A 12,932-nucleotide genomic window follows, 5' to 3' on the forward strand; every position below is an offset into this window, starting at 1 on the left:
GTAGACACCTTGATCTTAGCCTGGTGAGACGCTTATCAGATGTCTGCTCTACAGAACCGTAACATAATAAATTTGTGTTTATTGAAACCAGTGTTGTTTATACTGGTGGTAGTTTGTTGGTTTAAGTTTGTGGTAATTAATTAAGTTAATTTAGTTTGTGGTAAGTTTTCACGGCAACAAACAGAAAACTAATCAGCCATCAAACGAATAAACCAAACTAAATGAAATATATTGAACATAAATGGCCAAAACAAACCCTCACAGACAGCAGGGCCTGCTTACTCTCCCTCTCTCTCTCTCTTTCCATCATCTCTCCCTCAATCTCAATCTCTCTCCTTCTCTCCTTTTGTAACTAAAACTACTCAGTAGTTGAAGGAACATGCTCAGCCTCTTGCTTTCTCATCGTGCCTTTCCTCCACCCACTCGGCATCTGACGTCTACAGTCACCATTCTAGCAGATCTGTCAATGCTAACAAGGTGTCCGCGTTACCAAGTTCAGGAGGCTTTCATACCTCATCAGCATTTAGTATATTTCCCTATTGCCTTAGTGAAATAGCACTTTTTCTTGCTTTCTATGACACTAGGTACTTCAGATTTTCATTCTCCTCTTGAACTTTCTCAGTGTCTTTTTTTCCAACTTTTCCTTTATTTATTTATTTTTTTATTTTTTATTATTTATATATTTTTTTGTGTGGGGACAGCACTATGCTCAAACTAGACCCAGTCAGGGTCCAGTCATGAAAACAGATACCACTGTACATACTTAGGTCAAAGAAAATGCAATATACTGATTGGTTACACGTGTGATGAAAAACAGGGAAGCCGTGCAGGGGATGGCAAGGCAAACCCAAAATTAGTCATAACAAGAAGAAAAAGTTACTCCTCCAAGATCCTAATGCATATGACCCCACTGCCTGCCTTCCATTTCCTTGTATATCATAAAGCAGTTGAAATGAAACAGTTTAAAACAGAGTTCATACCTTTCCTCCCACTCCTTATTCAGGGTCCCTCTTTTGGTTCAAGGGACTGTCATTCATCTTGTGTAGACTAGAATGCTGGGTGTTGTCTTCAGTACTTTCCTTGACCTCACCACCCTTCCCACATTCAATAAACTAGTCTTTCTACTTCCCCCACAACAAGTTTTTGAATATGACAAACATTCTTCCCCTTCACAATCATCACTCTGATACAAACCACCATGGTTACTTACCAGGCCACAGGAAAAAACAAATTTTTCTATTCTTTTGCCAAAGATCTACTTTTAAAATGCAAATCTGATAGATGTACATCCTGTTCCCAAATCATAAATTATAGTTACAATTAGGGGATGAGGGGGAAATACTCTCAACATGACCTAAAATCATTGTATGATGAGGTTTTACTCCCCATTCCCCTTTCTTAACTACCATTCATTGTTCTCTGCATAATGCAACCGTGCCTTCCTCTGGTTATCTTTTCTTCCCAGCTCTCTCCTCACTCTCCACTCGCTGGAATGGTGTTTCCAGCTTTCTGTTGCCTCACACTGTCCTAGGAGAGAAACATGTACTGACATGATTGGTCAGAGAGAAAAGAGAATAATAAGAGAGAAAAAAACAGAGCATGTATGGGTCAATCATTCCTTTGCCCTCTGTCTTCTCAGGGTTTATTTCTCTGCAGAAGTCACACATCGGGGGCGCCTGGGTGGCTCAGTGGGTTAAGCCGCTGCCTTCGGCTCAGGTCATGATCTCAGGGTCCTGGGATCGAGTCCCGCATCGGGCTCTCTGCTCAGCAGCGAGCCTGCTTCCCCCTCTCTCTCTCTCTGCCTGCCTCTCTGCCTACTTGTGATCTCTGTCTGTCAAATAAATAAATAAAATCTTTAAAAAAAAAAAAAAAAAAAAGAAGTCACACATCTGTTCTGCTCCCTCCACTGAAACACCACACTGTAAACATTGGTGTAGGACTTTTTAATAATTAAACATGAGTTTTTAAATTCTTCATTGTTCCTGGGCCACCTGGGTGGTTCAGTCGGTTAAGCGTCTGCTTTCGGCTCAGGTCCTGATCCCAGGTCCTGGGGTCAAGCCCCACATCGGGCTCCCTGCTCAGCAGGAAGCATGCTTCTCCCTCTCCCACTCCCCCTGCTTGTGTTCCCTCTCTCACTGTGTCTCTCTCTGTCGAATAAATAAATAAAATCTTAAAAAAAAATCTTCATTTTTCCGAGTCTTATGTCTCTCAGTTACATTTCTTCTCAGGCACAAAAGAGTGAGGACCCCTGCCCACCCCCCCCCCCCCACACCCCCAGGAATTTTTCAGGATGGTATTTCTGTCATTATTTGTGCACCACCTGTGATTATCTGTTTGTCCCACATCTTCCCCTTTCTTTCCTACAAAAAGCTGCCTTCTGTGAAGGAGAAGATGTGTCTCTTCCACCATTGTATATTTGATGCCTACCCTGGAGCCTGGCATAGAATGGTGAATCAGAAAATGATTGTTCATAGAATCCACGGGAAAAGCCACTCTTTTTACAGGAATGGCCAGAGAGGCATCAAGAGGGCCGCTACTTCAGGCAGGCAGGGTCCCAAGAGGAACCCTTGATTCTCTGAAGCACGAAATAAAATTGATTTCCTGGCTTTTTGGAGAAAAAAAAATAAAAAGCATAATTTTCTGAAAAATTATAAGGGGATTTTATTTATAATGTGGCAGCAAACTGCCTCAGTGTAGGAGAAAGGGACAAGGAGCCCTGCAGAATCGAAGCATGAGTTATCACAGTTAGAAAATGTGATCTGTGGACTTCCGTCTGTATTTTCTCCCACTGTCTGTTTGAGTCTTTGATTTACCAACTATGGTACTTAGGATGGATGTACTCAATCAATGAATATTCTTAAGTACCTCCAACATGTAATCAGTGCGGAGTACTATCAGGGTTACAAGTCAGAGTCCGCATTTCAGAGTCCTTGTGGAGTTTATGGTCTTTGCAAACAGCTAATAGCAAGAACTATGCTTTAAATGCTCTGAGCTTTGTTGTTGTAAATGTTTATTTCTCTTATAAATTACTCTGGCTGGGCTTTCCTAGCATTTCCTAGCATCTATTCCTAAGGCTCCCTGTATGTCTTTTGTCACCTTAAACACTAAGGGCAGCATCCAAGAGAAATGAGCTCATCCGTTGGGGTCTCTAGCTGTTCTATTAGAGCTTGTGGATTCTCAAGGGAGATTCTTTTTAGGAAAATAACTCAAATGTCAGCATTAAAGTACAATGAGACCGGACTCAGGTCACGGTTCTGCTTCTCAATTGCTATTTGACCTTGGTAAGCCTCAAGCTTTTCTCTGTTTTCTCAGCTTCGAAGTGGAGGAAATAAAAATGACATCCATGTATTTTTCTGACTTGTTTTTTACAAATATTTTCTAAAATTTTAGAACAGTTCCAGATTTATAGAAAAATTGCAAAGATACCGCAGAGTCCCAATATATCTCTGCAGACTGCCCCTATTACTCACATCTCATATTAGTAGTGTGCATTTATCATAATTAATGAACCAGTATCAAAACATTATCATACTGTATTGCACATTGTATATTCTTTCTGCATTAAAACATGTAAGCTTGCTAAATGCTAATGTCCTTTCTACAAATATTTGTATTTCTCTAGCCTGTGCTTATCAATCTGTACTCTAAGAACTTAAATGTTCATCCTTTCCACTTGACAGCCTGAGAGTGGGACCATGTCATAATCATTCTTGAATTTCTTTGACTTAGCACATAATAAGTGTTCAATATATGTCTGTTCCACATACAGAGATTTGTCACTATATCTAGGGTTTGAATAACTCATAGGCAATTGCTATGTTGGTTGACTGTTGAAATATGAGTTCACAAACTATCAATTACATAGCATGAAATATAGCTGCTAAGAGAGGAAAAGACCACATCATGCATTGGCTTAGAGGTAAAGTAAAGGTTTCAAATTTTATCAAAAATATACTGGGGGAAGGGGGGGCTAAATATTCCAAGCAAGAAAATAACCAGGTTCACATTTTCCAGGTGTTCCCATTTTCCAGGTGTTCCCATTTTCTTCTTAGGGTCCACAGTCTCTCATGGTTTGTCTCCCCTTCCAATTTCCCCCATCACACTTCTCCTCTCCATCTCCCAATGTCCTCCATGTTATTAACACATTTGTGTGCTAATATTTGTGCTAATAATATGTGCTAATATTTCACTTACTTGCTCCACAAGGAAGTGAAACCATATGATACTTAACTCTCTCTGCTTGATTTATTTCACTGAGCACAATCTCTTCCAGTCCCGTCCATGTTCATACAAAAGTTGGGTATTCGTCCTTTCTGACTGAGGCATAATACTCCATTGTATATATGGACCATATCTTCTTTATCCATTTGTCTGTTGAAGGGCATCTTGGCCCTTTCCACAGTTTGGCGACTGTGGCCATTGCTGCTATGAACATTGGGGTACAGGTGGCCCTTCTTTTCACTCCATCTGTATCTTTGGGGTAAATACCCAGTAGTTCAATTGCTGGGTCATACAGTAGCTCTATTTTTAATTTCTTAAGGAATCTCCACACTGTTTTCTAAAGTGGCTTCATCAATTTGCATTCTCACCAACTGCGTAAGAGGGTTCCCCTTTCTCCACATCCTCTCCAGCATGTGTTATTTACTGTCTTGTTAATTTTGGCCATTCTAACTGGTGTAAGATAGTACCTCAATGTGGTTTTGATTTGAATCTCCCTGATGGCTAATGATGATGGACATTTTTTCATGTGTCTGTTAGCCACTTGTATGTCTTCTTTGGAGAAGTGTCTGTTCATGTCTTCTGCCATTTTTTGACATGATTATCTGTTTTGTGTGTGTTGAGTTTGAAGAGTTCTTTATAGATTTTGGATATCAGCCCTTTGTCTGTAGTGTCATTTGTGAATATCTTCTCCCATTCCGTGGGTTGCCTCTTTGTTTTGTTGACTGTTTCCTTTGCTGTGCAGAAGCTTTTGATCTTGATGAAGTCCAAAAGTTCATTTTCACTTTTGTTTCCTTTGCCTTTGGAGACATATCTTGAAAGAAGTTGCTGTGGCCGATGTCAAAGAGGTTACTGCCTATGTTCTCCTCTAGGATTTTGATAGATTCCTGCCTCACGTTGAGATCTTTTATCCATTTCAAGTTTATCTTTGTGTGTGAGGTAAGAGAATGGTCGAGTTTCATTCTTCTACACAGAGCTGTCCAATTTCCGAGCACCATTTATTGAAGAGACTGTCTTTTTTCCAATGTATATATTTTCCTGCTTTGTTGAAGATTATTTGACCATAGAGTTGAGGGTCCATATCTGGGCTCTCCACTCTGTTCCACTGGTCTATGTGTCTGTTTTTGTGCCAGTACCATGCTTTCTTGGTGATCACAGCTTTATAGTAAAGCTTGAAATCAAGCAATGTGATGCCCCAGTTTTGTTTTTCTTTTTCAAAGTTTCCTTAGCAATTAGGGGTCTCTTTTGCTTCCATACAAATTTTACAATTTTTTGTTCCAGCTCTTCGAAAAATGCCAGTGGAATTTTGATAAGGATGGCATTGAAAGTATAGATTGCTCTAGATAGTCTAGACATTTTAACAATGTTTATTCTTCTGATCCATGAGCATGGAATGCTCTTCCATCTTTTTGTGTCTTCTTCAATTTATTTCATGAGTGTTCTGTATTTCTTTGAGTACAGATCATTTACCTCTTTGGTTAGGTTTGTTCCCAGGTATCTTATCGTTCTTGGCACTATAGTAAATGGAATCTATTCTCTAATTTACCTTCCTATATTTTCATTGTTAATGTATAAGAAAGCAACTGATTTCTGTACATTGATTTTTTACCCTGCCTGCCATATTACTGAATTGCTGTATGAGTTCTACTAGTTTGGGGCAGGTGTTCCCATTTTCTCAATTTCACTGTTTCAGCCACATCCTCACTACCAGAAAGGACTAAACATTCGTTTAGGGACTGCTATCCTCAGTCCCTAAACGAATGTTGGGTGATGGCACCTAATGAACTAGGCTCTCACTGGCCCCAACATTTTGTGGTTGAGAGTAAGGGTTCTCTGTACTGCAGCTCCCTCATCTGTAAGATGGGGATAATAATAGTATCAACCTCCTAGGCTTGTTAAGAGGGTTAAATGAGGTAATATTTCTAGCGCACTTCAGTAGTTGCCGGAATACAATAAGCAGTCTACTGTGAAGATTATAAAGTGATAAATTACATGCAGGTGCAATACTGTGAAGAAAAAGTTGCTGAATCAAATGTACAAATCAAGAATTATTCCAATAAGGGCACCCGGGTGGCTCAGGGGGTTAAGCCTCTGCCTTCAGCTCAGGTCATGAACCCAGGGTCCTGGGATCGAGCCCTGCATTGAGCCCCACATCGGGCTCTCTGCTCAGCGGGGAGCCTGCTTCCCCCTCTCTCTCTGCCTGCCTCTCTGCCTACTTGCGATCTCTCTCTGTCAAAAAAAAAAAAAAAATAGAATTATTCCAATGGATTACTTACCAATGCGCTTGTGTCTTTTTGGGTGGTGAAGGGGTTTGCCTGCCAATTAGTTTCCTATCACGGTGTAAGAAATTTGGTAGCTTAACCACCCAAATTTAGTACCTCAGAGCTCTGGTGGGTCAACAGACTAAGCAATGCATGGCCAAGTTCTTTGTTCAGATCTCACAAAACTGAAATCAAGGGATCATCTAGAACTATGATCTCCCTTGAGGCATAAGATCCTTGTCCAACCTCACTGGTTGTTAGCAGAATTCAGGTTTTTATAGTAAGACCCTCAACAACCAGAGGCCACTCACTATTCCCTATCACATGAACCTTTCCATAACAAAACACCTGACTTCTTCATCATGAGTGGGGGAACTTCTCTCATGCTTCCAATCTGTCCCTTCAGGAAGAGCCCAGTCCCTTTTTAGGTGTCACCTGATTAGGTCGGGCCCACTCAGGATATTCATAATTTTGATTACCCAAAATCAACTGATTGGAGACTTTACTGTCATTTGCAAAATCCCTTTACCTTTGTCATATAATATCACTTAATCACAGGAGTGAAGCATCATAATCTCTTGCCAGCTGTGGAAGGGCAGGATTCTACATGGCATATATTCTTGGGACAAGAATCCCTGGGACCATCTTAGAGTTCTGCCTACCACAGTATGAGTTTTGGCCCTTGTAGAACATAACTGTAGTTTTCACAGGGAACCCTTTGGCTGCCTTGTCAAAGATTTACTGGAAGGTGGGTAGGGAGGTAAATGATGAACGCAGGAACTACGGTTGGTAGGATAATGCCTTAGTGAAGGACAATGGAGACTGACAACCATAGTGGCAGTGGAGAAGAAGAAAAGTAGATGGTTTTTGCATATATTCTGGAGAACAGATATTCAAGCCTTCATGATGAAGATGTATAAAACGATGAAAGGAAGAGTCATGGATGCTGTATTGTTACCTATTGCTGCAAAACAAATTTCCCCCAAATTCATCAGCTTCAAACAACTAACATTTACAATCTCTCAGTTTCTATAGGTTAGGAATTTGGATACCTCTTAGCTGTATTGCAATCAAGATGTCAGCTGAGGCTTCACACTTCTCAGGGGCTGATATGAATCCGTGTCCAGGATGGCTCCCTCACCTTGCTATGGGCAGAAATCTTCATATTCCTCAACACATGGACCTCTCCATAAGGTTGTGAGAGTGTCTACAACATGGCAAATGTCTTTCTCAAGGACAAGTTAGATGGGAGAGTGGGAAAGCTTGAACCCATAATGCCTTTTTTTGAACTAGTCTCAAAAGGCATACATTGTCATTTTTGCCATATTCTACTCATTAGAAACAAGTCCCTTGGTCCTGCCCAACCAGACTCAAGGGGATGTGAATTAGGTTCCGTCTTTGAAAAGAGCAGGGTTGAAGAATTATGGATGTATTATTGAACCACAAGTGACTTTCAGGATTCAAGGTTGTACAGTGATACTGCTTGCAATTAGACCCACTCTGAGCATTCCAATAAGAGTAATCAGTATGTTCCCTGAGAATTTTGGTCAAAATAAATGAGTATCAATAGACTTCCATAGAGTTTAGGGCATAGATACGTGGATAAGAGCTGGTGTGGCCCGAGGGATTTAACTTGGAGCGAGTCCTTCAATGATGAACTGAATCTTCATAGGGAGATACAGAACAGTGACCCAAGTAGGAAACCCAGAAGGAACAAGAGCACGGAGATGCAACAGAAAGAGAACCTGCTGAAGCCAAGCCTTTGATTTGAGAGTAATAGGAGAGGAGTCAGTACAAGTTGGGAGCCACTTCAGAAAGAGCCTTGAGTAACTGTAAGCTAAAGAGTTTGCATTGGATTCAGCAGTTGAGAATTTGTGATTTTTTTTTTTTTTTTCCAGAGAAAGAGAGTTGCTGACAGCAGTTTAATACAGCACAAACTTGGCCCAGCCAGGTGATATTTCTGCCGTTGGTCTATGTTCCAGATAGAAGGCTTGCTCCTCAAACTTAGTGATACCCACGAACCTAAGTATTTTGTGCACCGAAGGGACTGATTGTGAATCAAATTATTCATCAGGTTTGGAAGGATTTATTGAGGAATCCTGAAGGAAAAATCTCCTGTCACCAAAGCAAGATTTAAACCGCTTAAGTGCACATAAGTCAAGCAGAAATTATGGTAATTGGACTTAAACCTGCTTCCCTCTCGGCATACTGTAAATAAAAGAAGACAGTTTAAACAAAGGAGCGATATGTAAATACAAGAGTGAGATCAAAGCAAATCTGGAATTTAATTCTACAAAGAGAAAACAAAATCCAAGATATATGAGTGGCACTTTGTAATGCATTTCACAGCACTAAAAACTGGCAGCCTAAAATATGATTTGCTCAGCATGTCCATACTGAATTTGCAAAACAATTTAGAATTTACCCTTTTTTGGTGTTTCCCAATTACCGCGTATTTAATGAAGTCATTTACTAATTCTTCACTAAAATATACACAATGACTATTGCATTTTTATACAAATAAATTATCCCCATTCCTGAACTTTTCTTTATCACTTAAACCACCCATTATCATGATGTTTATATGGTATTTTCTTTAGGGATAATGTACTTCTTTTTGAGAGCCAATGAACTAAATGAAATGAATGGTCATTTTTAGGCATAGAATTAGACTGGTGATAGAAGATGGCTTATGGAATCACTAATCCTTATAAATTTATTCTAATAAAGAATAATTTGAAATTTGGTCTTGAGTAAATAGTGCTAAGAACAAATATTTGAGGACTAAGGAAGTAAGGACAGCGGGAAGGCTCGAGGAGCTGTTGGGGCTGATAGACACAAGCAGAATAGGGAAATGAGTCAGGAAAACAAATTGGGTAATGGCAGGGAGCTAGCACAAACATTGCTAATTTATCATTTTTGATCAAGATAGTTACGGATATGCAGAATTAGTACGTGTCGAGTCACCTCATAGATAAGATCTGGCCAGCTACACTCAGATAGAAATTTCTCTTCTTTGAATCCCAAGTTTATACATGAATAGCACGCATTTTTCAGTGCAAATGATATTGCTCCCAGTGGGGTCAAAATTGGTTCTGGGGGATGCTTACTCATGTTATGTATAAAACATAAATAGACCTACGATACCTAGACAGCATATCCATGGTATTAAAATGTCATGGAAGGTGCAATTGGTAAGAATACCAGAAGGCTGTGTGTGTGTGTGTGTGTGTGTGGGTGTGTGTGTATATGGGGGGGGCATAATGAACAAAAATGTGAAAAATATTGTTTTACATCCTACTCTCCTCAGTCTTGCGAAGGAATCCTCCAGAGTTTAAGCTCCCTGAGCACAAGGATTATTTCCTTATTCTTTCACCACTGTATCTGCAGTGCCTAGAGCTGTGCTAGAAACAGGTATTTATCACATTTTTAATAAATAAATGAATCATCTCAGTTTACAGCAGAGATACCAAAGGTGATGGTAACAATACCCTGATATCCACTGCACTTATGATTAAAGAACAAATCTAATTTTCGGTCAAGTCCTCCTTTTGTCCAGTCCTTGGCTACTTGTCCACTTATATCTATATTCAACACGTCCCTTAAGTGGCTTCAGTGCCCCCAGCCTGGCATCTCTCATGGTCTCCATCCTCCCTCTTGCTGCAGAGTCATTGTATAGACTGCTCTTTCTAGTCTAAATCTCCCTCCTACATCCTTGTCTACTCCAATTAATCCTTGATTCAGATCCCTGACTTTCTCAAAGGTTTTTATAACTCACTATGCTTATTTTTCATAGCATATAACACAGGGAGATCACGTATCTATATGCAGTGTACCAATAGTGCCAGCTTTCCTGCTAGGCTGGAAGCTCCAGCCTATCTGTGCGGGCTCGTAATCTTATCGTCTGGACATAGCACTCTACTTTGTATTGTGCTCAATGAATGTTTCTAAATAACAACAACAAAAATCCTTAATTCTGCAAACCCCAGAATTCAGGGGATGCTAGTGTCTCAAGTGTGCCATCAGAATAAAACAAGAACCATACTAACTTCAGTTAATATGAGAAGTGGTTCTTTTCTAATAATTAGTCCCTGATGAGCCACTTGGAAATGAGAATGAACGAACCGATGGGTAGTAATTAAGAAATTACCTTGTGCCCAGCACTGGACTAGAACCTATATTTAATCAGCTTTTTAGTATCTAGACATTAGGCATGCGTACTAGAAACGGACCACTTGGCATTTACTATAGTGTAGAGTTCAGCTTCAGAGGAGACTGTCTTTTCCATTATCCAGCAAAGTCAGATGGGAAGGGTGAGAACAAAACATGGTCTTTGCTGAGCACTTTGTAAATGAAACATTGATAAGCACTTCACATGCATTCTTATTTAACCCTCATGGGTCCTATGAGGTAGGTGTTATTTATCGTTATTCCCATTTTGGAGATGATGACCCATTGGTTCAGAGAGTTGCTGTGACCTAGTTGTGCTTTCATGAGGCAAGAGTAAGTTCTTTTAGGTAGTGTCCATAGCTGGGGGGAAGAAAAAAAACAAAACAGTGTGACATTATTCTTCTTCTATTGAAATCAACACGAGAGACAGCAAAGAAAGCTTTCGGAGCAATGGTCACACGTTTCCTATAAAGGGTCAAACGATAAATATATAATGCTTTGCAGGCTGTATTGTGCCAGTTGGAAACACTCAACTCTGCCATTATAGCTCAAAAACAGCCACAGAAATTTCCTAAAACAATGGATGTGGTGATTCTGAAATCACTGACTTTGAATTTCATGTAATCTTCATGTGTCACAAAATATTCTCTTCATTTCAACCATTAAAAAATATAAAGCCATGTTTTTACTCTTAGACTATACCAAGACAAGTGGTGGGACAGATTTTTGGCCAATGGTAGCAGCCACAGTATGAATATTTACTGGTTATAGATATATACTGCCCAATATTTCTTAGCTATGTAAATTCTCCCATGTACCATGCTAAGCACTTTAAGTTAAAGAGATTATTTAATATTGAGTTCTCTGAGCTCACAGATGATAGTGATATTATTACACTTGCTCAAGATCACATAGCTACAGAAAATGGAAGAATCAGTACAAACCCTGGTCTTTTCTATTCTAAACCCTAAGCTTATATTTATGTATGAAAACTTATTTATGTGAATCAGAAATATGACCGTGTGTGAATGTATATTGCACCCCCTATACATACTAGGAGTCTGGGGATGTATAAGTCCATGGAAGTGGGAACAGGACATGGAAGAACTCGGTCTTGGCAGGATTTATTTGTTTTAAGTTGTAAGTAAGAGTTAGTGGGTGCAGCAGGGAGAACATAAACAACATGAAAAATAAATTCAGCAAGGTTTTGTACAAAGGTTGGTTATTTTATATATAATCTCATGTTCATTTATATAATATCTAGAACTTTACAGTATATTTTTAAAAAGCTTTTAAGAATACAATTTTAAAAATCTTTGAGTATTTCACTGTTGGTTTCTTTGTTTTGACAAATGTACCATGGCAACATAAGATCTTAACAATAGGGGAAACTAGGCAAGAGGTCACTGGAAACTCTGGATTATCTTTGCAAATTTTCTCTGAATCTAAAATTATTAGAGAATAAAAACTTGATGACCAAACAAAGTTTTGATATCTAGTTATTTTTTCAAATGCAAGGTTGAGAAGCCTGCCAGTTCAAACCATTTCCCAACTCGGACAACTTGTTCCGTTTTCTCTGTATGTGACCAGGGTTAATTAGAAAATCTGAGTTGACCACAGCTAGCTCCCATCCATTCCTAGAGGAGGAAACGTCCAAACACTTTGGAGATAAGCATCAAAGATGTAATAACTCCATATGCTCCTGCTGACACACCCAAAGATTTTGACATCAGATCCATGGCATGAAGGCTTTTGATGTTAGATCGATCATACAAAAAACAATTTTGAGTGACAGCTTAATCAAGTTAAAACCATAACAACTGTACTCCAAAGACTTGAAAACATCTGCTGGAGATCTACTGAGAATCAAAGGATGAGCCTGAAAGAAGTTAATATTATAAAAGAGGCTTCCCAGGGGTACCTGGGTGGCTCAATCAGTTAAGCACCTGCCTTCAGCTCGGGTCATGATTCTGAGGTCCTGGGATCGAGCCCCACATTGGGCTCCCTGCTCAGTGGGAAGTCTGCTTCTCCCTCTCCCACTCCCTCTGCTTGTGTTCCCTCTCTCACTGCCTCTCTGTCAAATAAATAAATAACATCGTTTAAAAAAAAAAAAAAGAGGTTTCCCAGAGGCCTGTTCCCCAAAGATTTTTCTTTTCTATTTGAGAAGATTGATGACAAGTCAACAAAAGGAAAGCCTTTCTCTGTGAGCCAATGAGTTTAGTTCCAGTGAGATATTAGAATACAGCCTTCCACAATTTCTTTGGCACCATAAAAAGATATAGT

The sequence above is a fragment of the Meles meles genome, chromosome 13 (assembly GCF_922984935.1).
Source record: "Meles meles chromosome 13, mMelMel3.1 paternal haplotype, whole genome shotgun sequence".
Lineage (NCBI taxonomy): Eukaryota > Metazoa > Chordata > Mammalia > Carnivora > Mustelidae > Meles > Meles meles.